This window comes from Neolamprologus multifasciatus, chromosome 7 (assembly GCF_963576455.1).
Source record: "Neolamprologus multifasciatus chromosome 7, fNeoMul1.2, whole genome shotgun sequence".
Lineage (NCBI taxonomy): Eukaryota > Metazoa > Chordata > Actinopteri > Cichliformes > Cichlidae > Neolamprologus > Neolamprologus multifasciatus.
In genome coordinates, this window is record NC_140445.1 from 6518808 (window position 1) to 6542610 (window position 23803).

The 23803-nt window shown below is 38.1% G+C and overlaps 1 long non-coding RNA gene across 1 annotated transcript; it reads left to right on the forward strand.

The window, feature by feature from the left end:
• The first annotated feature begins 208 nt into the window (after positions 1-208).
• On the forward strand, positions 209-6043 carry LOC146513620 (uncharacterized). Its single transcript, XR_014875277.1, has 5 exons — positions 209-481; positions 1366-1425; positions 1538-1586; positions 3048-3203; positions 4527-6043. It is a non-coding gene; the product is annotated as an uncharacterized LOC146513620 (long non-coding RNA).
• The last annotated feature ends 17760 nt before the right edge of the window (positions 6044-23803 follow it).

The following is a 23803-nucleotide window of genomic DNA, read 5'->3' on the forward strand; positions in this document are numbered from 1 at the left end:
GGGCTCAATGAAAGTGTGGCCATTAAGATACCATTCTTAAGGAAAGCGAGCGTAGAAAAGCTCGAGCTTCTCATCAATATGTATGGAGGCCGTAAGGAGAGAGCTAAAACAGTGAGCGTTTGTAAAATATGGTAGAGACTCTCTCATGGTTTGGGGTTAAATCCCCAACTACACTCAAAAAAGTCAACTAAGGCAGTTGTTTGATTTATTCAATATACATTTGTCTATTTAACATGAACATATTGAGTTTAGGTTTTTAAATCATTATCAGTTGTTGGTTTAACATAAAATAACAAAAAGTTTAATGAACTAGATTTGCATTCTTCAGTTCAATTAAATGTAATTATTTTAAATCAACAACTCTAAAACCGATGCCTAGTGCGCATGCTCAAACTTCCCAGAAGTGAAGAGGCGGGAACGCGGAGAAAGTTATGTGTTCAGTCAACTGCCGTTTCCCTCTGCGGAATCTTCCACAATACAGGTAAGTAATAAATAACTGAAAATATCTTAGTCAAACAAAGTTGTTCCGTCCGTTAATTGTTTACCAATGTTTTTAATTCCAAATGTGTAATTTGTCATTAGACAGCGGGAGTGGAGCAAATACAGTGAAAATCGGGTATTAGACGGTGCCAATCGGTACCGTCTAATACCTGATTTCTAATCCGCTCCGGCTATATTTATATTATTATTAGCATTTCCATTTCATTCTTTTTTTTGTTACCCGTTTTTGCAGTTAGTCTTATAGTGTTTTTAGCGGTTATTAATGTGTTTAATTCAATATTTAACACGTTTGAAATTCAATTTCAAAGTAAATGAAGTTAGCTAAAGTTGTATGGTTGTCTCATTGAACTTTTACCTAGCTCTGTTAGCATTCACTTTGGTTTTAAATGACGGTTATTGCAAGACATGGTCTTTCTTCACTTTTTTTTTTATTATCATTTGCATTTCTTCTTTCATTCTCTCTCCTTTTTTTTAAGCATTCGGCCTCTTGCAGTAATGCAAGTTAAACTAGCATGCGCGAGTTGCTAAATATTAGCTGTGTCCAAATTCAGGGACTGCATCCTTTGAATTGACTTAAACGCTAGTGCATGGGGAAAAGAGCATAAACACGAGGTCAGAGGAAAAGGCAATGGCGGATAGTTATGAAAATTGCCTGTTGGACCTTTACCGCAACTACCAGCATCTTTATTGCATAGTGTGAAACACTGCTATTACATTTGGCAACAGATTGGATATTTATCTGTGAATTTTATATTGCAAGAGGTATTTATATGTATTTGTATTTTTTTATACGTTTGCAACAAAGTAAAAAAAAATCCACTGTGGAGTTTTTATAAATTTTTTTGTCTGTTTTCTTTACCATAGTAACACCACAAAGAAAGTTGACCCCTTTTCTGATTGTTTGTGCCTCCTCTTTAATACATGGTAAGTTTTTACCATCATATATTTTTATGATAGTTTTATGATTTAATCAAAGTAAAAAAAAAAGGTGGTCAATAAAACCATCCTTAAAACTGCTTCTCTTTTTTTCTTTCAGTGACTTGTATGTGGCAGTGCAAGCGTTGTTCCATCAGGGAGAGTAGTAGGTAAAAAAAATTGAAACACTGTACAGGGCTCGCAAAATCGCTAGCCCGACATCCACTAGCGATTTTTCCAGTTGGGCCACCAAAATCTATCTCTGCCCTGCCCGTCGGGCTGTCATAGGAAGGAAAAATATATGTCAATGCTTTTGCATTCTTTCGGAAATGTAGCTGGGTAATTATGTCATTGGCATTGGTGAGCCACTGTCAATATGTGACATATTGAAATCGCGTTTGAATTTGCGCTTGTTTTTTGCTTTCACTTTGCAATCGCGCGAACTGTGTATAGAGAGCGACAGCACTGATTGGTGAGTGATGATAATTTGCGCACCAATTCCTCTGACATAGTCTTATCAATTGTTAGCTTACTATGCAAACATGACAAGTGAAATCTCCCGCAGCAAGCTTAAACATGTGAGAGGTTGATCGCACAGAGAATCGCTGAGCGTTATGTGAGTGTGTGTGTAAAAGCAGCAGGATATATATTTTAGTTCTGCTGAGCCAAATAAGACAGGTCAGGGTGCAGAAGTGACAGCCAAAGAAAATCTTACCACAAAACGGAAAAATTATTACAAATCAGACTATAAGGCAAAAAGAAAGTGCAGCTTAATGGTTTCATGGACAAAAGAATTTCTGTGGCTGCAATATGACAAGCTATATAACCAGGGGTGCACATAAGTGGTCCGCAGGTGCGCATTCGCTGTCAAAATAAAAACGCGCACAAGATAAGAAGTTGCAACGCGTGTTTGCGTACATAAGATTTTCTGGAGGAGGACAGACATTTGTTTAGAACTCTTAAAGATGTCGAAGAAGCTCCTTTAAGCAATTACTTTGTTGTTCCTCCACCTCCAAAGAAATGTCAGGAGTCCAAACCACAAAAGAAGCGCGTATTCTCGGAAAAGTGGTTGCAGGAGGTGAGCTGGCTTCAAACAAATGATGAACGCACAGAGATGTGGTGCAGAATGTGCCGTGAAAATCCCACTCTAGCGGACAAAAACAGTTCTGCCGGTTGTGTTGTTGGTTTTCCCTCGATTTCTGAGTCGACAAGCGCCTTTGTTACTGGGACCAGTACATTTAAGAAAGGCCCCCATTAGAAATGCATTATTGCTCAGTCTGCAATATCTTTCCCAGAACAAACACCAATTGCAAATAACATACTAAAAATAAACCTGAAAAATCTGTTTAGACCAGCGTACTATGTTGCAAAGAGTGAACTACCACTGGCACAATTTAGCAGTCTTTGCAAACTTCAAAAAGCAAATGGCCTAGATCTTGGTTCCATTTGCCTCTTACCTGTGACTTCAGTGGAAATTTTAAATTCAGGATCTGACACAGACTGATTCATGTTCTACACAGACAGCACTGATGTCTGCATGGTCTTCTAAAAGCAGCTTTAGTCAGCTTAGATGTGAAGTTAGTGAAATATACAGTTGAGTTTTTAATCAATGTATTTATTTTCTATTGCAGATTGACAAGGAGTTTCTGCGAATCACCAGAAAGCCTCTGCTATCTACTTTCTTTGCCGAGCTTGACCAATACGCGCCACGCTTAATGGAAATCTTTCTGAGCAAAGGAGGGACACCTGGAAAGAAAATAAGAGGTCTCATGCTTGCCATCTCCAAGGTTTGTATTAGGATTGAGTAGATTTTGTCATAGGCAGCAAAAATAACTTTTATTTGGAGATGAAGTTGTCAATTTTGTTTCGGCTTAACAAATGGAGAGTTGGGAGTTCGCCTTGTAATCGGAAGGTTGCCGGTTCGAGCCCCGGCTTGGACAGTCTCGGCCGTTGTGTCCTTGGGCAAGACACTTCACCCGTTGCCTACTGGTGGTGTTCAGAGGGCCCGGTGGCGCCAGTGTCCGGTAGCCTCGCCTCTGTCAGTGCGCCCCAGGGCGGCTGTGGCTACAATGTAGCTTGCCATCACCAGTGTGTGAATGTGTGTGTGAATGGGTGGATGACTGGATATGTAAAGCGCTTTGGGGTCCTTAGGGACTAGTAAGGCGCTATATAAATGCAGGCCATTTACCATTTCATTTACCATACAAATTGTGACGTTGCCTCAAATGCAAATCGTTAAAATTAAAATTTTGAGATTAGCAACAAGACACCTGGTATTGGGGAAAGGATGTCTTGAATACCAAACAGTATTAAGCGTTGCAATAAAGAATTTATGGAATTTGGTATTGGAAGGAAAGAAATTTATGCATACCGTAGTTAAACTTGATACACAAACATACAATGCATTTAACATGCATCAAGACAATATTGCTTTTGAATCTGCACTTGGATTAAAACAAGTCCTGTTGTTTTTTCATTGCTATGGTCATCAGTATTTGTAAATAGAAATGTCTATGAATTTTGAGCTGTTTAGTACTAACACTTCTATACCTGTTTTATTTTAGCAGCTGAGTTAGCCTTTTCTCGAGTCCTGTCCCCCTAAGTTACTCTTGCTATGTCCGACAAACAAATGGTTTCCTCTGCGCACCAATGGGTACCCAAATGTGCGAGCAGACATGCTTCATAATGTTTGGTACATTTACCTGGGAGTGGGGCCATCCACACTGTTTAATCCATTCACGTTGTTTTTGACTTTGTGAATGGAAAGAACACAACTCCTCCAGACACAATCTCTCGGGGTATCGGTGGGCACACTGCTTCTCCATCTTGCTTGAGGTTAATGTTTGTCAGACACAGTAATGGTTGCTATAATGTGTAATTGGACAATGGCCCTTTTGGGGGAGGGGCTGGTGAGAGGTCAATTATGCCACCTCTTTTGACATGAGAGGTGTATTTTATAATTTATGTATTGGAGTAATTACTAACAACTACTTTAGTGGTGTAATTTTCTGTTTATTACTTTGACTACTTGGATTTTATGAACAGCATAGAAACAGTTGTTTAAACAATCTCTTAAATTTTACTTTGTTGTCTTATATTTGTTCATGTAGGATACGGACAGCGAGGCAAAAAGCTGCATGGAGCAAACTGTGATGGGGGTGTACGTCATCCAGAAGGAGGGTGCTGAACCTGAAGATGACCCAGAGGACGTTGGTGTCCTGATTGAGGGTGTGGAGGCTAACACTGATTTGGGTAACATTGCACAAGCATGGGCTCTGTTGTTTGGACTCGTATACTGTTTGAACCTGAGCTACCCACCAGAACTTAAATGCACCTTTGAAGTCCTCCAGAAGATACTTTTAAATCTTGATGGACAAAAGCTCTCTTCAAAGGCACAGTTTCTGAAAAACAAGCTTATGGGGTGAGAGCACTTGAAAATGATTGATAGGTCTTGAATGGTTCATTGGTGCAATGGTGATTTCCAATATATAATGTTAATATTTGAGTTGTTTATATTTTTTCTATTATTTAAAAAATATTTTAAAGTTTTTGGATTCTCTCTGTTGGGCAATTCACCTTTTATACAGCACTGCAGATGATTTTTGTTTGTCCTTATATAGATGGCTCAAAATGGATCAGAAGTACTGACAGAAGTACTGTTCTGTTAATTATTTTTCATTTAATTTTGAATTTGTAGTATAGGTACTAATTCACACATACCATAATGCTGTCATGTGTTGAATGAAGAAAAAAAAAAAGAGGGGGGCACTAAAGCACTCCATTGGAGTGCTTTAGCGCCCCCCTCTTTTTTTTTTTTCTTCTCCTTTGTAGAACAAAGTTACCATTTTACAGAAACTGCATTGAGGGGTTTTCCCAAAGAAATGTTCATTGTTGTTTTTAGCTGCACTGTTACTATGTTGTGTCAAGGGCCTGTAAAGTTTAAGACCACTGCCACCTGTTAAGTTCACTGTATTATTGTGTCCATTTTGCTTGCTAGCATGTTTTAATAAACACAGCAAAACTATATTGGTAGCTGTGGAGGACTGCAACAAAAATTAAAAAATAAATACAGAAATATAAAAATTGGTCAAACTAATAATTATTACAATGAGATACACCAAACAAATATAGATTTTCATTTCAAATAATTAATTGCATTTGAAAAAAAAATGTCATCTGTCATTTAATTTGATGTTAAGCCTTCTGTTTCTATTTTCGTTTTACTTCCTAAATTTTTTTTAATCCCTATATTTTTTTTATTATTATTTTTTTTTTTTACCTATGGATTTTTTGTTGTTGTTGTTGTATTGCCCCCAAATTATTTCTAATTTTTTTTTTTTTTTTCCAAATTCACACAATAGTAATTCTTTTTTGTCACATGTTTTAACTTGCCAAGTGGGAGATGTATTTTTATCTTTTAGTTTAATTTTTTAAAATACAGTTGAAATATTTAGCAAATTTTGCATCTGTTTTTAGTTGTGGAAGCTTTGGTTCCAACATATTACCTATGTAAATAAGTATTCTAACGTTATACCTTTTGAAGTGGCATAATGCTTGCAGGTGTACAAAAATGGTAAGCTTTTATATTGTCCACTAAATCCAGTTAATAAAGTTAATGTTATCATTATCTGATTGTGACTTTTTTTTTGTAAAGTAGTGGGTTTCTAAATGTGTAACAAATGTAAACAAATCTAATTGAAATAATTTGATTGAAATGAGTGAAATCATCAACCCCCATATTGGTTTATTAAGCAAGACTTGCAGTAGTTGCCTTGATTAACAAAGTAGTTGTTGAAACAACAAGATTTAATTGTGTTTTCCTAAACTTTTTAACGTGTGTAGAATGAATTAAAACAAATTTCACTCTACATACTTAAATAAATCACTTCAAATCAATGTAAGTATACTATGTTGATCCAACGTAATCTGATTACATTAAACCGCCAAATGCTAAATGTGTTGGTTTGACATGATTGAAAATGGTTTATTGTACTTGGTTAAATCGTGTGCAAATTGGGTGCCATGATTAAATTGTGTTCATCCAACAACACATTTTTTTGAGTGTAGTGCCATTGGGGATTTTTGAAAACTGATGGACTTGTGAAAACACAAAAGTACAGTCAGATTTTCATCTACCATGCAATACCATCATGTCAGTGATCCCAAACACACTTGTCAATGCAATATAAGCATACCTGGATAGAGAAATACACACAGGAACATCATTAGTCATGGACTGGTCTTCCCAGAACCTGGAACTCAGCTTGTAATGGTCATAAAAAGAAGTAAAGAATTGAAAAGTGTTTGTTTATTTTTAGCAATTCTCATATTTATTCACATCTCCATTATGAGCAGTGATGGGAATAACGGTGTTACTATCTAACTAATTACTATTCCTACAGCGCCGTTACAGTTACTAACAAGAAAACGCGGTCCGTTACTATTTTTCAACAAACAGACGGTTGAAGCTGTGTTCAGCTTACCGCATCTTATATCAGTTGCACGGAAGTAGGTGTAAGTAATCTGGGCGCTACAGCTTTAAGCAGCTGTGCGCACTCCCGCGGGCGGAAATCACGATCACTGTCTGGCACAACACCTGGTGCTAAGGGGGCAAAACAATGGCATGAGTCAAATCTGTTATGATGATGTTTCACCCCAATTTAACATCGCCGCTGTAGGAATTAGAATCAAACTTATAAGAAAGGAGACCCCTTGGACATCAGCGTGATGAGAACTATTGAAAACAGAAGAAAGAAAGAAAGAAGAATTATCTGAGGAGAATAAATTTAATTTAGTCTGAGGCGGGGTTTATGACCTATACTGCAGCCAGACACCAGGGGGCGATAGAGACGTTTTGGCTTCATTTTTGGGGAGCTGTCACGTCATTCATGTTTTCTACAGTCATTGGTCAGAACAATGAGGCGACAGCTGCTGTCTCCAGGTAGAAAAAGGAGTGATACACCTGCTGCCGTCAGACCTGCAGGTATCAGGCTGTGATGTTCTCCTTTATAGTGGACAGAAATTATTGTTTTGGAGTGGCACAAATAATTTGTGTGGCATCTTATTGAATGCAGAACAGCTGATTGTTATGTAAATAGTTTGAAATGGTTATTGGTAAAAGGTTAATGGATGCAAATAACTTTGTTGTTTGCAAAACTTGTGCATAGGATTTTAAAATTGACAATTTATATTTGCATTCAAAGTTATGAAATATGATTCATTAAACATGTTTGTGGTTGTTACAGTAAAAAATATAACTTTTTCTACTCCGATTTTATGTTTTTTGTCCGATTGCAGATCAATTGTGTTAATACAGTGTGTCAAAATGAAAACATAACTGTAAATTCAGACACGTAAGGTTGTGCTGAAAAGGATGATACCAAACAAGGCAAAGTAAATCATTTTTAAAGGTAAAATGTGGAGGGAAAATCAAAAATAGTTAAAAATGGTCAATTATACCCTGGACCCCAGAGGGTTAAATGTTTTTTTAAAAGTAACGCAATAGTAAAATTTCAAGTATTTAATTACTTTTAGAATATTGTAACTCAGTTACTAACTCAGTTACTTTTTCGAAGAAGTAACTAGTAACTATAATTAATTACTTTTTCAAAGTAACTTGCCCAAAACTGATTATGAGACCAGGGATGCCAGTTTTATATATAATTTAAATACTGGGTCTATTTTAAATAAATCAATTACTAAACCCATATTTGCTTATAACCCAACCTCCCACCAGCCCTTCATTTAGCTGTTTAAAAAGCTATTTAGCCTAGTCCAAGCAGATTTTTAACATGGATAGTGGTGATCTTAAAAAATCCAATATATTGATCAATATTGAGTTGATGTGAAATCATTTATGACAGTAACTTATTATCACTGGCTCCCCTGTCTCCCTCCCCTCAGCCCTAACTGTCACATCAGATGGTGCTCCTCCCTGAGCCTGGTTCTGCCAGAGGTTTCTTCCTGTTAAAAAGGAGTTTTTCCTTCCCACTGTTTCCAAGTGCTTGCTCATAGGTCGTTTAATTTTTGGGGTTCTCTCTGTATTATTGTCGGGTCTTTACCTTACAATACAGAAAGAGCTGTTGTTTTGATTTGCACTATATAAATACAATTATATTGAACTGAACGATGCATGTTAAAAAAAATGTTTTATTGTAAGAAGTTGTGGATTACTGATTTACACCCTGCCTGACTCTGCACAGATTTGTCATATACTGATGGAAATACGAAAATGGGACCCAAGAGCAGACTCAATACCCAAGTTGAATGATTTGCAAGGGTTTTTTTTTTTTTTTAACAAAATGTGACTTTAAACAAGAACATGGCTAGAAACTGAAACTGGGGAACTAGAGCTGAGGAAGGTTGAGGGCGGAGAAATGCTTAAACACAGGGAGCACAGGGAGAGCCAAGAGGTGAGTGTGTATGGCCTTGGGGTGTGCTTACCTGCAGACTGGGGTAGGTGTCCATAAAAGTGTCCAGTGGGGTGAGCGAGGTGAAGGAGGATATCTAGTCCCAGAGGAGTGACGACAGGCAGGAGGGCAGCCGGGTGAACAAGGTGACTATGGAAGTCCTTAGTCTGAGATCTGACTGTAGTACACTGTAAAATCTAATTAGTTCCCAGAACTCAAAAAAATTGAGGAAACTCGTTGCCTCAAAAAAATTGAGTAAAGCTTAGCTAAAAATGACTAAATTAGGATAACTTATTTATTTTGAGTACTCTGTACAAGCTCATTTGTTCCCAGAACTCAAGGAAATTGGATCAAGTTTACGTAAGATGACCAAGTTAGGGCAACTTACTCATTTTGAGTACACTGTACAGCCTTGTTAGTTCCCAGAACTCAAAAAAATTAAGGAAACTCGTTGCCTCAAAAAAACTAAGTAAAGCTTACTTAAGATGACTGTTAGGACAACTTACACATTGCAAGTCTGCAGTATTAAGAATAACGTGATATTTCTCACTGTACAATACTAATTGTTTACTTACTGACAAACATTTCAAGTTCAACTAAATGAAAAAACAATTTGTGGTAACCTGAATATGATTAAAAATAATTAACAACACTTTTTGTAATGATGTTAAAATCAGCCCAACTTTTATTTTCAAACACAACAAAGTATAACAGCCAACATACTGGACACTGTTCTGCTGAACAACAAACAATTATATTGCCATCACGGTTATAATCTCACAATGAAACAAAGTCTCAGATGTAATTATTCTGAAAATAAGTTTAGGCCTACCACAAGTTTGTTTTGTACTTACTTATATAATCAAAATAAAATATTTGTTGTTCTGTCACAAGTGCAGTCTCTAATTTAAACAACACATTTGTTTTTCATTCCAACACATGAGCTGGAATGTTGTAATGTTTTAAGGATGGCTTGTTTCCAGTCCAGGCATTGCTGCCTGAATGACTGTCATGGATCGAGGTGATCCAAATGTAGGTGCAGAAGAAAGTCTTTAACTTCCCTTAAGTACAGTGGCAGTGGATGTGGGTTGGAGATGCAATGAGCTTGAACCTGCAGGCGACCATCTTCACTGACCACACCATCTGTGACGGAAGACTCATCTCTCCTGTTGTCCTGCAAGCAAACAATCATATTTTTTGGAACATGAACTTAATTGCTTTCTTAAAACATTTTTAGATTTAATTTAGACAATTTAGACAATCTCAGGCCCCCTCCCCACCAGAGAGGTGACATTCAATGTCCCACTTGTCAGTCTGGATAGCCCTGACCACCACCCAACACACAATAATGTCATGAAAGCATCATTTTAAAAAGGGCTATGCAAACATGGCCAATAACTTTCATTCTAATGATGTGCAAAATGATTTGGGCACAAAACAAATTTTGTTGTTAGAAAACTTGCAGACTTCACTATATACAGTGTAGACCCTCTAAACTAAGTTTGGGGCATGTGATCTTTCAAGAAATGCAGACAAACTGTTGTTGTTTGTTTACTTACATCATGTCTTGTAGAATTAACTGGAGTCACCAGCAACAGCATAGTGCAGTCATATCTCAAGTCTAATAACAGAAGACAGGAAAAGATCAGTAAAGAAGCAACTTCCCCAAACCAAAGCACAAATAAAACGATAAGTAAAACAGGCTGATCTAAAGTATGATGAAAGTTCAGCCTGATTAATATAAATGTCACTGACAGTTGCTAATATATTGGAAAACCAAAACACTGAGTTGATGTCTTTCTGTCCAACAACAGGAGTGCTGATCCCGAGCCTCAAAGACAGTAAGAAGCAAGCAGAGGGACAAAAAGCAGAGCATTTTTCAGAAACTGATTTGACTCTTAATGGCTGTGCAATCATTGTAACATAGAGTTTGCTTATGTTGTTAAATAAAGTCTAGATTTGACATTAATAGATGCCATAGATGTTAAAAAGCTGCCACAAAGCATGAAAAAAAAATGGACGTCTCTGAAAACGTTGGAGCATTTTTGCAAATATGTGACGTCTTGATAAATTGAGCAGATATTTGAACTTTACACAGCTACATTGTCGCCTGAAAATATCTTAAAAGTTTATTTTGTGACCCAGGAAAAGTAATACGTTTTTAGCCGTGCTCCTCCGCCATCGCGGCGCTTAAAAGTACACACAGGCTCTGACAAATGCATCCTCCTTTTCCCTAGACTACCCTTTCTGGGTCACAAAATAACCTTTTAAGATATGTTCAGGCGAGAATGCAGCTGTGTAATGCTCAAATATCTACTTAATTTATCAAAATATCACATATTTGCAAAAGTGCTTCCACGTTTTCGGAGAGCTCTGTTATCCACCAGTGCATAGCTGACCGGGAGGTCAAGGCTTGATAGAGTCCGCGAGCACAGCTAACTCCTGGAGTATTCTTTTCAACCCCCTGCGGTCTTTTGCTACTCAGGTTAAACATGATATATATATATATAATTAGTTAGTTAGTTAGTTATGGCTATGGATTGAAAATACCCCCCACACCCCACCCCTAAGGGCTGCACCTCCCAAAGAATTTTGTCTGGGCTCTTATCTCACTTTTTTATTTCAAACAATCAACAGAAAATTTCACAGACATAGTTTTATGTAAGGTTTTTTAGGCTGTGGTGTTAATTTTTAAGTAACATGAGCCCAGCGGCAGCAGCAACGCTAGGCTAACACTAACTAGCTAGCAAGATTATAAACCTGGTGCTAAACTAAGAGAAGCCACAAAATCAGTTTGAATAAGAGTAAACATTTACTCACCAAGTCAGTGTATCAGGTAAAGATTCACAGCAATGAAAACAATAATTTCTTGAGCTGACGCTTTTCCAGGTTTGCTCAACATATTCCATAACAAATGCTGGCACCCTGAACATGCGGACTGATCCGAGAGGGAGGAGGACGGTAGTGACAGGGCATTTTCAAAAGCATCTTTCATCCTTCCGCACTGAGAAGCAAAACTTCCAGCTAACTTAGTTTCTCTAAGTTAAGACAACTCAAATAAATTGAGTTTATCAGCATTTTTGCATAAAAAGTACTGGTAACTTATTTAAATTGAGTTCTGATAACAAATTGATAAAAACTGAGTTCAGCCTATTTAATATTTTTAATTAAACACAATATTACATTTTACAGTGTAGCTGAAGCAGTTCAGACCAACACTGAAGCATGAACATGGCAGTAGGCAAATCTGGTAGGAACTGAGGACAGAGAGCAGCATTAGATACAGGACAGAAGGACCATGGAACTGACCACTAGGAAGTCAAGTTACCACCAGAGGTCTGGACACCTCTTGCACACCTTGGAAAATCCCCAGACACTCCCACGGAACAAGACAGGATTAGTCGGTGCCTTTGTGTTAGTTAGTGGACTAACTATGCAACATCAACACTCATGAAATGATTGAAGGGTTTTTATCAACAGATAAATGAAAATTACTCAGCCATATCAATAACAGATAAATAGCTAATATAAGCTGATAAGATCAGCTGGCCAATATATCAGCTGGGTTCTACTATTTACACAGAATTTACATTACTCACAATATCTAATCTGATTTAAAGTGTACCTCCGAAGTTCAAGCTATTCAGGATATTATCAGAATTCATGCTTGTCAGACTTGCTGATAAGAATGGGAAAGAAAGTCAGCCATTCTGGATATACATTTCCATCTCCTGGAAGACTATGGAAGCACATTTCATCAGCTGAACAGCCAACAATATCCATATCCATATCATGTGGGTGTTATGGGTTCACGCTAAAGCTTTATAGTGCCCTTTCATCTGGCTCTTTGTTGTGTTTTTGCAAGGAGTAATGGCTGAAAACCACGTGCTCAAAATTTCGAAACCCTGAATATGTTTGAGATGCAGGAGACAGACTGTAGTACTTTTTATAGTTGCCACACAAGGGAAATGTTAAGTTACTCCATTGTTTGGAGCTTGGCAGGTTTGGGTGTCAGGTTGATGCCAACACACATTAAGGAATTTGAGTCACTGAACTGGACGTTTCTGACATATTTTGGTGCTGAATTACGCTCACCTGATAGAGTTAGTTACTGCAATTCTTCAAGTAAATTTTCATGTTTGCACTTCTGTATGTGGCAGTTGTCTAGATCTGTCCGGATACAATTTATGGATGATTATTGCAAAGCATGTCAGCTTTGGCACTCAACCCCTGCAAATATTGTCGCTTTTTTTTTTGTCAAAATTCCGAACTCAAAGAAGTTATGGCCATCTTTTATAAACAGTTTATGGTACAACCTCGCCTATTTTTCAAACCACAGCATGTCTGAGAGCTGCATTGCGCTCTGAGTAACGAGGCTGCTGGTGGAAAAAATACTTTTTCTTTCTTCTGTGACGGATTCGAGTCCAGTGAGACATTAAACAAGCTGTTACTCTTTGAATCTGAGCAACTGACACCAAAACCTGGCATTTACATCAGTATCTGTCGCTTTTCCTCCACTGCCTTTCTGCTATTTAATGTTGTTAAAATGTTTAAGAGCATTCTATCTTTAAAAATTGTCAACAACAGATAACCCCCCGAGCAAGAAAACACAACGCTCACATCAACACAGAGAAGCCTTTATTTCATCTTTGTTTCATCTTTTGACATGAAGAACTAAAGGCATCCTCTATGAAGTTGTTTATTGACTCACTCACACAGACTCACACACACACACCTAAAAAAGGACTCAAGCATGTGGAAAAACCCAAGGCATTACTTGTGATTTATTCATTTAATAACCACAATCATTTTTCTCCATTTGGGTGCATTAGCCCGAAGAGAAAAACTGTTACAAATGCAAGTAAAAAGTAAAAAAAAGAGAAGGACATTGTAGAACTACATTTGTGGGTCTGACCTTCTAGCAGCCGATGACATGACTGCCAGGATGGTAAAATCTGCAGTACACATAAATCATGGCAGGTGAGAAGATGTACTGGGTTATGGAAATGAGCACGATGTAGCTGAGTATGTCACCTTTCCGTGTCCATTTCCTTTTTTCTGGAATTGAACGTGAGCAAAAGACGGATATTTTGTCTGGCTTCTGTTCATTTGTTTGTTCCTTTTTCCCTTCTAGCCACTTCTGTCCCAGCCTTATATTCAAGCTATCTTCAGTACTTCACTTATTCACAGCTGTTAGTAGAAAAAAACTCCTCCTTCTCTTGCCCAGAAGCAGCTCCATGCTCTGACTTGCATGCACTAGTGAAATACATATCATTTCTGAAGTCTCCAGGTCATAATAGTGTAATGGTCCATGTGTCACTGATGCAGGGTTTTGAAGGAGATGTGTAAGGGTTTTCTAGTTTCGTATTTATTATGATAATTTTCTGTTTTGCTTTAAAATTCTTTATTTGTTAGTCTTCTGGTGTTATTTTTACATTCCTGGGGCTTATGATGATCCTGTTTTCTGTTACTTTAGTTCATTTATCCCCTTTTGTGTTCCCATTCTTCATCTTCTGTCTCTGTGTCAAGTATGTGTATCCATATATCAGTTATTTCCTGTTTTATTTTGATAGCCTCTTGTCACGTGTGCTTTGCATGTGGCCCTACTTCCCTGTCTCATAATTATATTCAGCTGTCCTCACACTTGTTGCCTGTTCCCTCATTAACCTTTGCATTTATATATTTTCTCAACGGTCCCTTGTCCTTTCTTATGTTCTCCATCATGGCCGTGTCCTTCCTTCTGTGTTCACAGGGGAATTGCAGATCATTTGTTCCTGACGAGTCTGGCAATAAAGCAGCTTTTGAGATTTGTATTCTTCATTTCTGATTCCTACATCTGGGTCCCAACTCCTGTTTGCCACACAGCCCATGCTGACTATAATTTTCATGCTTTCCTGAAAATGTTTAAGTCCAAAAACTAGCAAGGGGATGAGGAATGAATCAAGAACTATATTAAATGAATTATTCAGAAGGTCACAGTTAACAGTTCATGTAATGAAAATTAGAAAATTAATCCAAAATTTGAGCTAGAGCTGCTAAATGTCCCTATGCATAGGGGTAGAAAGAGTCACGACGTGTCACAGTACTGGGTCTGCAACTCAGTGTTTTGTGTATTTTAGTTTTATTCTTTAAATATTACACGTTCTCAGTGTTTCCTGTTTTATTTTGAAAGAGTCTTATGTCTTTATCATTGTGTTTAGGTTCACTTCACCTGTACCATAGTTCAGGTTCTTTTGTGTCAGCTGTTTCCTTGTGTGTTTCCACTTCCCCTGATTACCCCAAGTGTGTATTTAGTCTGTGTTTCCATTCTCTCATTCTCAGGTCATCTGTTATTCCACTGTAATCGTCATAGTGTTCACAGTTTTTCAGTTTCACAGTTGTTCATTGCCTGTACTAAGTTTAGTTGTCGTTTTCTGTTTTTCTCCTTAGCGTTCTTGTTGCCTTTATTCATCCCTAATAAACCTCGCTTTTGTTTTGCAAACCAGCTCCATCTCCTGTAGTGTCTGCTCTTGCGTCCATTTAAAATACATCGGCGCTCCCCGCCACGACACACCGTCAACGGTTTGGTTTGTACTGGTTCGGTTTTTGGTTTGGTCCAGTGTACTATTTTTAATATTTTGTATTTTATGCTATAAATTGATAATCCACCACTCACAGTTTTTAAAATATCAAGAACATGCAATTACTCTCAAGGACGTGTCATGTAGTCACACAAAACCTGAACGAATGAGGCACTTTGGTGTAAAGCGCAGCATTCTGACAGGGGTAGGTTAAAGCTAGGTGAGACGTTTGCGCAGTAAACATGGAGATATTACTAATTTTAGAATGTTTTAAAACTGTTTGCCTTAAACTCACTTTGACAGTGAATGATCAATTATTCACCCTCCAATCCTAACGAAAGAATATGTTTCCTTGATGCTAAACTACACTGTGACTGCTGTCTTTGAGATGTTTTGTGCAAGTTATTTATCAAAAGGAAATGGCTCTCAATGTTGTGATCTCTCAATTAGTGCAAACAAAAGACCTTTATTGCTATTTTCAGGCCATCGGTATAAAGGTAAACAATAAGAGCAAGCAGCACTATACTTTCCTTTCTTTATAATAAACTTTTTTCAGTTTTCTTTCTCTGAGAGAATAGTGTACTCATAAATATTATATATACAATAATAATAATGTGTTTTATTAGATCTTGCAGCAAATTGATGCATTCTCATAAATTATAAGATTCTCAAATTCAACAATGACAGAAACACAGCCTATAACTTCCACCTGAGTGACGGTGGAAAAAGGCTTTGGGGCTCTAGTCTGTGTTGCATGGAGCTCTCCACATGATGATGATGATGATGATGATGATGATGATGATGATGATGATGATGATGATGATGATGATGATGATGATGATGATTATTATTATTGTTGTTGTTGTTATTGTTAATAATAATTATTATTATTGTTGTTGTTGTTGTTGTTGTTATTGTTAATAATAATAACAATAATAATAATAATTATTATTATTATTATTATAACAAAATAAGTTTATGACACATGAGATAATACAGTTGTTCTCTGTTGCATAGAATGAAAAGGTAAATGTTGCAGAAGTATTCTGTTTAGTTTAAAAAAAATAAAGGTAAGTTATGGCCGAGACTTGTATCTTGTATCCAGGACACTAAATCTGTGCAGATAGTCCTGAACATCTTTGTATCTGCTGTCCAGGTTGTTAGTGATGGCTTTATTGATTTATGATGGTGGAACTGTACTCTTTATAGTTTCCATGTCATCTTTTGAAAATCATCACTGAAAATTAGGGGTATGTTTCTGTGCTCATGGGATTCATCAGTCTTCAGAGGATGGTTGGTTTTCTAAATGATATTCCCAAAAGGAACATAAATAGCAGCTGTAAATGAGACTAATGAGAACTGCAACAGTGAAGAAGTGAAGCATTGCAGACCATAAAACCAAATATCATGAAAGATAATAAAATGGTCCACTGAGCTTTGTAACTACAAGGAACACCTTTGAAATTACAACATATTAGGTAACCCTCTGTCGCTTTAAAAATTGTACAGCTGTCAGTCTAATCTACCAAACAAATCTAAGCACAGTTAATAATTCCAATTTTTTTTTTTATTTAAGTGTGAAATGTAACATCAGTGTTAATAGATTATTCACTTAATAGAATATTTTAAAAAAGTGAGTCAATTCAATCCAATTCAGTTTTATTTGTACAGCGCCAAATCACAACATCAGTCGCCACAAGGCGCTTTATATTGTAAGGTAGAGCCTACAATAATAAATACAGAGAAAAACAATCATGTGACCCCCTATGAGCAAGCACTTTGGCAACAGTGGGAAGGAAAAACTCCCTTTTAACAGGAAGAAACCTCCAGCAGAACCAGACTTAGGGAGGAGCGGCCATCTGCCAAGACCGGTTGAGAGGAAGACAGGATAAAAGACATGCTGTGGAAGAGAGCCAGAGATTAATAACAAGGATGATTCAATGCAGAGAGATCTATTAACACGTAGAGAGTGAGAAAGGTGACTGAAGAAGAAATACTCAATGCATCATGGGACATGGTCATCGCTCTGCTTATAAATGATAAGCAGAATTTTGGAGCATGAGTATTCCCTTCATGAATATGTATATCAACACATGAGTTCATATATAATAAACTGTAGCACATCATGCTCACTTTCAACATATATGTGAAGTTTACATTTTCTCCTTGTGCCTGCATCAGTTCCCTCCAGTTATTCCAGCTTCCTCCCATAGTCCAAAATGTGCATGCCATGTGCGTGTTGAGTTATTTTGTGATAAATTGAGGTATATAAAGTACTTCCAGTGTAAAGGATAAAGTAAAACTATGATTAAATATAACATGTAGTATAAAGTACTTTGAGTACAGTGCAAATAGAAAAGTTCTATACAAATGTGAGTGTATTGTAAGCTGCAGAGCTCAGCCTAGGACAGCGGTCCCCAACCTTTTTTGCGCCACGGACCGGTTTATGCCCGACAATATTTTCATGGACCGGCCTTTAAGGTGTCGCGGATAAATACAACAAAATAAAACTAGTACCGGTACCGAAAAAAGAAGATTTATTCATAACACACATGAAAAGACCAAGGAAAACCGAGTAAACGATAAAAAAGTAACGCTGCAAACTATACATTTCACACCTGAGCCTCAACTCTCGCGGCCCGGTACCAAACGACTCACGTAACGGTACCGGTCCGAGGCCTGGGGGTTGGGGACCGCTGGCCTAGGAGACATAGATGAATATAATTGGACAGATGCTGAGTAAATGTGAAATGCATGCTGTAATTGTAAACTGTTGCTACTGTGTAACCAAACTGCCCATGGTCTAAGGAGCTTGGAAAGAAAAGCGTCTGGACTTCTTTAAGTTGCTTTCAGCTCCTTAGACTATGATGACCTGCATGACTGAGAACCTTCACAGACAAACTGCCCATGGCACACTAGGACCTGGACTAAGGCTTGCATGGCTGCCTAGCAAACAAGGCAGAAGGAACAGGAGATAATCTGCAGAGGTAGGTAGACTAGAAGAAGATATACTGCAGACTAAAACCTTAATACCATGTATGTGGTGACATTGCACCTGCTAATGAGGGAATTCAATAAATATTGATTGAATTTAAAAAAAAAAAAGCTGATTTCTTTCCATTCTAACCACTGGATTTACAAATCATACATTTCAATGTTAGCAGAAAACATGACGGTAAAAGGAGCCTATGTATATTAGTACTGGGATAATGTTGTTTTTGAAGAGACCACATGCTTAGCTGCAGAGAAAGAGTGTGCACACTACTCTTATCACATGGTGTACCGCATCATATTTATAAAGAGATTCTTTTGAAAAGCAGAACACAAAACAATTCTTAGACCATTAAAAAATAAAAAAGCAGATTTCTGCTGTGTTTTCTTTTTTTGCATCCTCTCATCTTCTACTTTTCTGTTCTGTTTTTCTCCTTTGTAAGTCGTGGCTGTGTTGTGATAGAAATGGAGCCATACTGAAAGTTAATTAGATGACTACCTCTCTAACCACTGCCACCCTTTCATTTTTCACCAGCTCTTTTATTCTATTAAGGGTCTACTATCCTATGAACATTTTCATGCTTTTCTTAGAAATAATTACCTGCTCACAGCTTTTATTCAGTGCAGTCATCTTGTAACCAAATTTCTGTGTTTCTTTGCCCCACTTCCAGCTGACCTCCAGCAGCAGCAAGGTCCCTGCATACAAATGAAAGGCAGGGGTCTGTATTCCCACCCATTATAAACCTAAACAATAGTGAGGTAATGTTCTGTACCTGTTTTCTTAAAAAAAAAGAAATGTCACTCAAGCTTTTAATTACATTTAAATGAGTGCAAAAACTATATATTTAGAAAGTAGAGCAAGAAGTTTGCAAAAAAATTAATTAGAATAAGCAATTACTACATTAATTATGGAATGAACTGCAGGGTCATTCTGTAAGAAATAAGCAGATCAATAAGTTAATGTTAATGTTGACCCATTGGACTGGTACTTATTATGGTCTTAGTTGTTGTTGCTGCTGTTGTTGTTATTCTTCTCAAACGCCTCTTACAGTTTCTCTTTGTTTTTGAATACTAATTCTTGGATTTTTATTTGAATTCTCTGTTAGATGTTCTCTTTCATGTGTCCCAATGTTCCCCTGGGTAGTGCAAAGCCAGTCCTCAGGCAGTCATGGTCAGCTCGACTATCTGCAGTATCTCATGTGATTTCATGCCATTAGTGTTCCCATTCTGTTCCCTCAGTCTCTGTTTTTGTCTTTTGTCTCTGTCAGGTCTACATGTTGTGAGTGTGTCTTTTGTGACTTCCTGTTTTACTTTGGAGGTCTTTAAATCTCTTGTGCTTTGTTCAGATCTACTTCCTCTCTCACCATCTGTAGTTAGTTTCAGCTGTGGCTGTATCCCAATTCAGGGTCTGCAGCCTTAAAGTACGCAGCCTCAACGATCCTCAAGGGCCGCGTACTTAAAGATCGCTAAGGCCGGAAGTGCGAGGCTTGTGAAATGGGACGGTCTAGCCTCCGTCGCGCTGCCCAGGTTGCCTAGCAACCATGATACTAACAGCTGGAAACGTTTCATACAGCTTTGTTTGACAGAAATGAAGGAGAAAATCTTTTGTTCATTTGTTTGTTTGTTTCTACATGAGCTTTGATCATTCTCTGTAAGATTAAGCTCAGCTATTGGACGCCGTATATTTTAAAGTAAAGGCTTTAAAACCAAGTTAGTACAAACGTCACTAATGTCACATAACTTTGCCGACATGTGGCCAACAGTAATGTTTTAATGTTCTTCATTATTAAACATTTGCACATAAATAAGTGGCATAATATTCAGTACTTAAAGTTTACTCTTTGGGCGCCCCTCATCCGCCGTTTTTTTTGCAGCAAAATTATCCACACCCACGGCTGTGCTATGCATTCTGGGATATGTTGGGCCACGAAGTCTACACCGCCACGTCCTTAAAATTCAGGGAAATGAAGGACGCATTTGAGGGCCGCATTTCGAGCAGCCTTTGGATTGGGACAGCCTTCGTCACGTCGCTGTGACGTAATCGGCCTTAAAATGCGGCCTTTACGACTGCAGACCCTGAATTGGGATACAGCCTGTGTTCCCACCTGTTGCCTGTTCCCTCATCATCCTGTAAGGATCAATCGTCTTAGCCTCCATCAGCTCTGTGTTTTCTCTCACTTATAGCTGTGTTCCTCCCTGAGGTATAGTTTTGGTTTCCTTCTTTCTGTTCTGCTGTCGTTTTGTGCTTTTGTAAAAGCTCAGCCATAAGGCTGCTTTTTAGTTTGTTTACCCCTCATTTCCAAATCCCGCATTTTTGGTCTAACCGCCTGCTACGCAGTCATTTGACAGTTTATTATTTTCTTTTAAATTTTGTCATTATTCTGGGACAGAGGGATTGTAAACCTAGAATATTTATAGAGACAAGTGTTCTGTCTGCCAAGGTCACAGAACACAGTCAGAACATTGTGTACAAACAAGAACTCATATATCAACATGTGGTACAGCTGGCAGTTACATGGAAACAGATTAATATGATGCAGAGCCTTTTAGTCTGTAAGGTCAGCTTGATACAGGAAAGTAGCAGAGTCTCTAAAACTTTTATTACATTCCTTCCTTTTGATGGTTCATTGATCACACAAGTATTTGCAATTATGACATAAACATCAGACCCAACAGTCCAGCCAAGTTAAAAGTAGATTATCGTTGTGTTTTACAGAAAGCTTGATGTTGTTTTTGCATGCTTTCGGCACTCTTGGGCTACGTCCACACGTACACGGGTATTTTTGAAAACTGAGATTTTCCGTTTTCGTTTTAAAAAATAATCCCGTCCACACGTAAAGGCAGAAATGAAGGAAAACGCTGCTAGGAACATGCCAAAGCAACAGGTGGCGATATATTCCTAACCGTGTAGAAATGTTGGCCAATCAGAAGTCTAGAAGCCTCGTGGGGAAATAGTAAACAAAGATGGCGCATAGAAGCAGAACCGAGTCGTATGTGTGGAGGGACAGTAACTGTGTGTGTATGTGTGAGCATTTAAACACTGCAGAGAGTACAAGTAACAGTATTGTAGAAATTCATTTCACCGAAACAATAACGTGGCGCACAGTGTGACGTCAAAAAAGGTTCACACCTTTGACGCTGCGTTTTCTCCGTTTTCCTCGTCCACACGTAAATGCAAAAACTGAGTTTTCGAAAATCTCCACCCTGGCAGGCGTTTTTAAATCTCCGTTTTCAGTGACTGAAAACAGCGTTTACGTGTGGACGAAAGGTGCAAACGCATAGAAAAATCTGCGTTTTCAAAAATACCCGGGTACGTGTGGATGTAGCCTTGGTGTGTAGCTATGACTACGAGAAACAAAAGAGAGACAGAGTCCATCTTACACTGAAACATCATTTTCCCAAAGGGCCAAATTAGAAAATGGGACTGCTGTCAAGAGACAAACCAGTAAACTGGATTTAGTTCTGCTCAGTATGAATTTTATCCTTTCATGAAACTGCTACTGGTAAAAGTAGATGTTAGAGTGACTGTAGGTAATCGTTTTCTTCTTTTGGCTACTAACTTTTGATTCACCACAACCACAACAATCTGCTTCCATTTCACACCAATCCTCTCCATGTGCTCCTTCAGTATATCGATGAATCGTCTCTCTGGTCTTTTTCCTCCTGCCTGACAGCTCTGTTTTCAGCTCCATCCCTCCTCTGCACATGCCCAAACCATTTCAGCCTTGCCTCTCTTTGTCTCCAAACCATTCAAACTGAGCTGTCCTCCTAATATATTAATTTCTAATCGTGTTTACTTTCTCCAACCCATAAATCATACCAGGTCTCACTACCAACTTGCAAATCTTTACTTACAAAATTGAATTATAGCACTAAAAAAGTGAAATGGGTGGAGTAAAAATGCTAACATTTTATCACTATTTAATCAGCTTCCCCGAAAACTGTTGTGAACAAAAAACGTCAAACATACAAAATTCAAAAGTCTTATTACTATTGTAACGTGAGGGTTCACTAGATGGTTCGGAATCTCTCTGAATAATTAGGAACAGCAAGATGGAGACGGATAACTTTTTAGCAGCCTCTTTACTCTCAGCACACAGCAACAACAACCCACACTTCCTATTTGCCGCCCTCATGAATACTTCACTGACCTCTCAGAAGCCAGGAAATCTTATACTCAGATCAAAACAGGGAAAACAACCAGGTAGATATAACACATACTTATTACTGGTTTGAACATGCATGTCTAAACATTCAAATGTGTAAACATGTAAATATCAAAACACGTAACCACCAAATAGCTACATAACTAGCTTTATAACCTTTGTAAACACCTCTTATATCAAATCAGATTTAAATTTACTTCTACACTTTACACTATCTATTACTATTTTGCTTGTAGTTTAATTACTTCATCTGCAGTTTTTCAGTTCTTACTTTCTTGTTGAGTCAGAGAAATCGAGTCTATTTTGGTCTTGAGCAAGTGCGTTCAAGTGAGGTTCAGTGTTATGGACAGCAGACAGCTGACTATCACTGAGACAGTATCTGTATCTGTATTTGTTAAACTGAAAATGTTTGTTCACATGTGAAGGTAGATCCAAAGAGAAACTTCTGAGCATGTGTAGAAGTTTCTGTGTTGATGTCAAGATTAACAAGATGGCGCCAGTGTGTGTGGCTCGCCGTCTTGCGCTTCTCTGTTGTGTTTGCTTATGTTGTTTTTTTATTGCTAGAGTCAACTCTCTTTTAATGTACAATCGCCAAAAACTGTTGGACCTCCGACTAGTTGCCAGTGATCTTACCAATGCAACTTATAATGGACACAAGGCGTTACCTCCATTCCTGTCTGGAATACCAGCTAACCTTTGTCGGACCCTGGCCCCAGTCTCACGGCGAAAGCGTTTCAGACGCCAGGGCAAACGTAGCGGACTACTCGTGAAACTTAAGGCGTACTTGGTGCGCTCTTCCCCGGCTCCTTGGAACGATCGTGGATCTGTACCTTGTCATGCCTTTTCTCCGTGCTCTCTGGAGCCCATCGATGCCTGGCTGGTGCCCGTTGTTGGCTCGGATCAGATGTCCCAGCCGCGAAAGATTTTCCCTCATCTTCGTCGGCGCGGTGCGAACCTACAGAACTTGTGGCCGCTGCGTCGGGTTTATTTTATTTTATCTTATCTCATTTTAATTTTCTTTACTTATGCTATTAGCATGTACAGCACTTTGTGAACTCTGGTTTTATGTTAAAGTGCTTTATAAATAAAGGTGGTATGGTATGTTTCCTTATGTGTACAAAGTTCTCCTCTTTCAGAGAATAAAGAAAATCTGGATACTGACTCCACCTGTAGTGAATCAGACTCCAGGTCAATGAGTTCAAGCAGAACATGACTGGATGCATTAACCACATTGCAAGTGGAGGGAGGTGAATCATGTGCA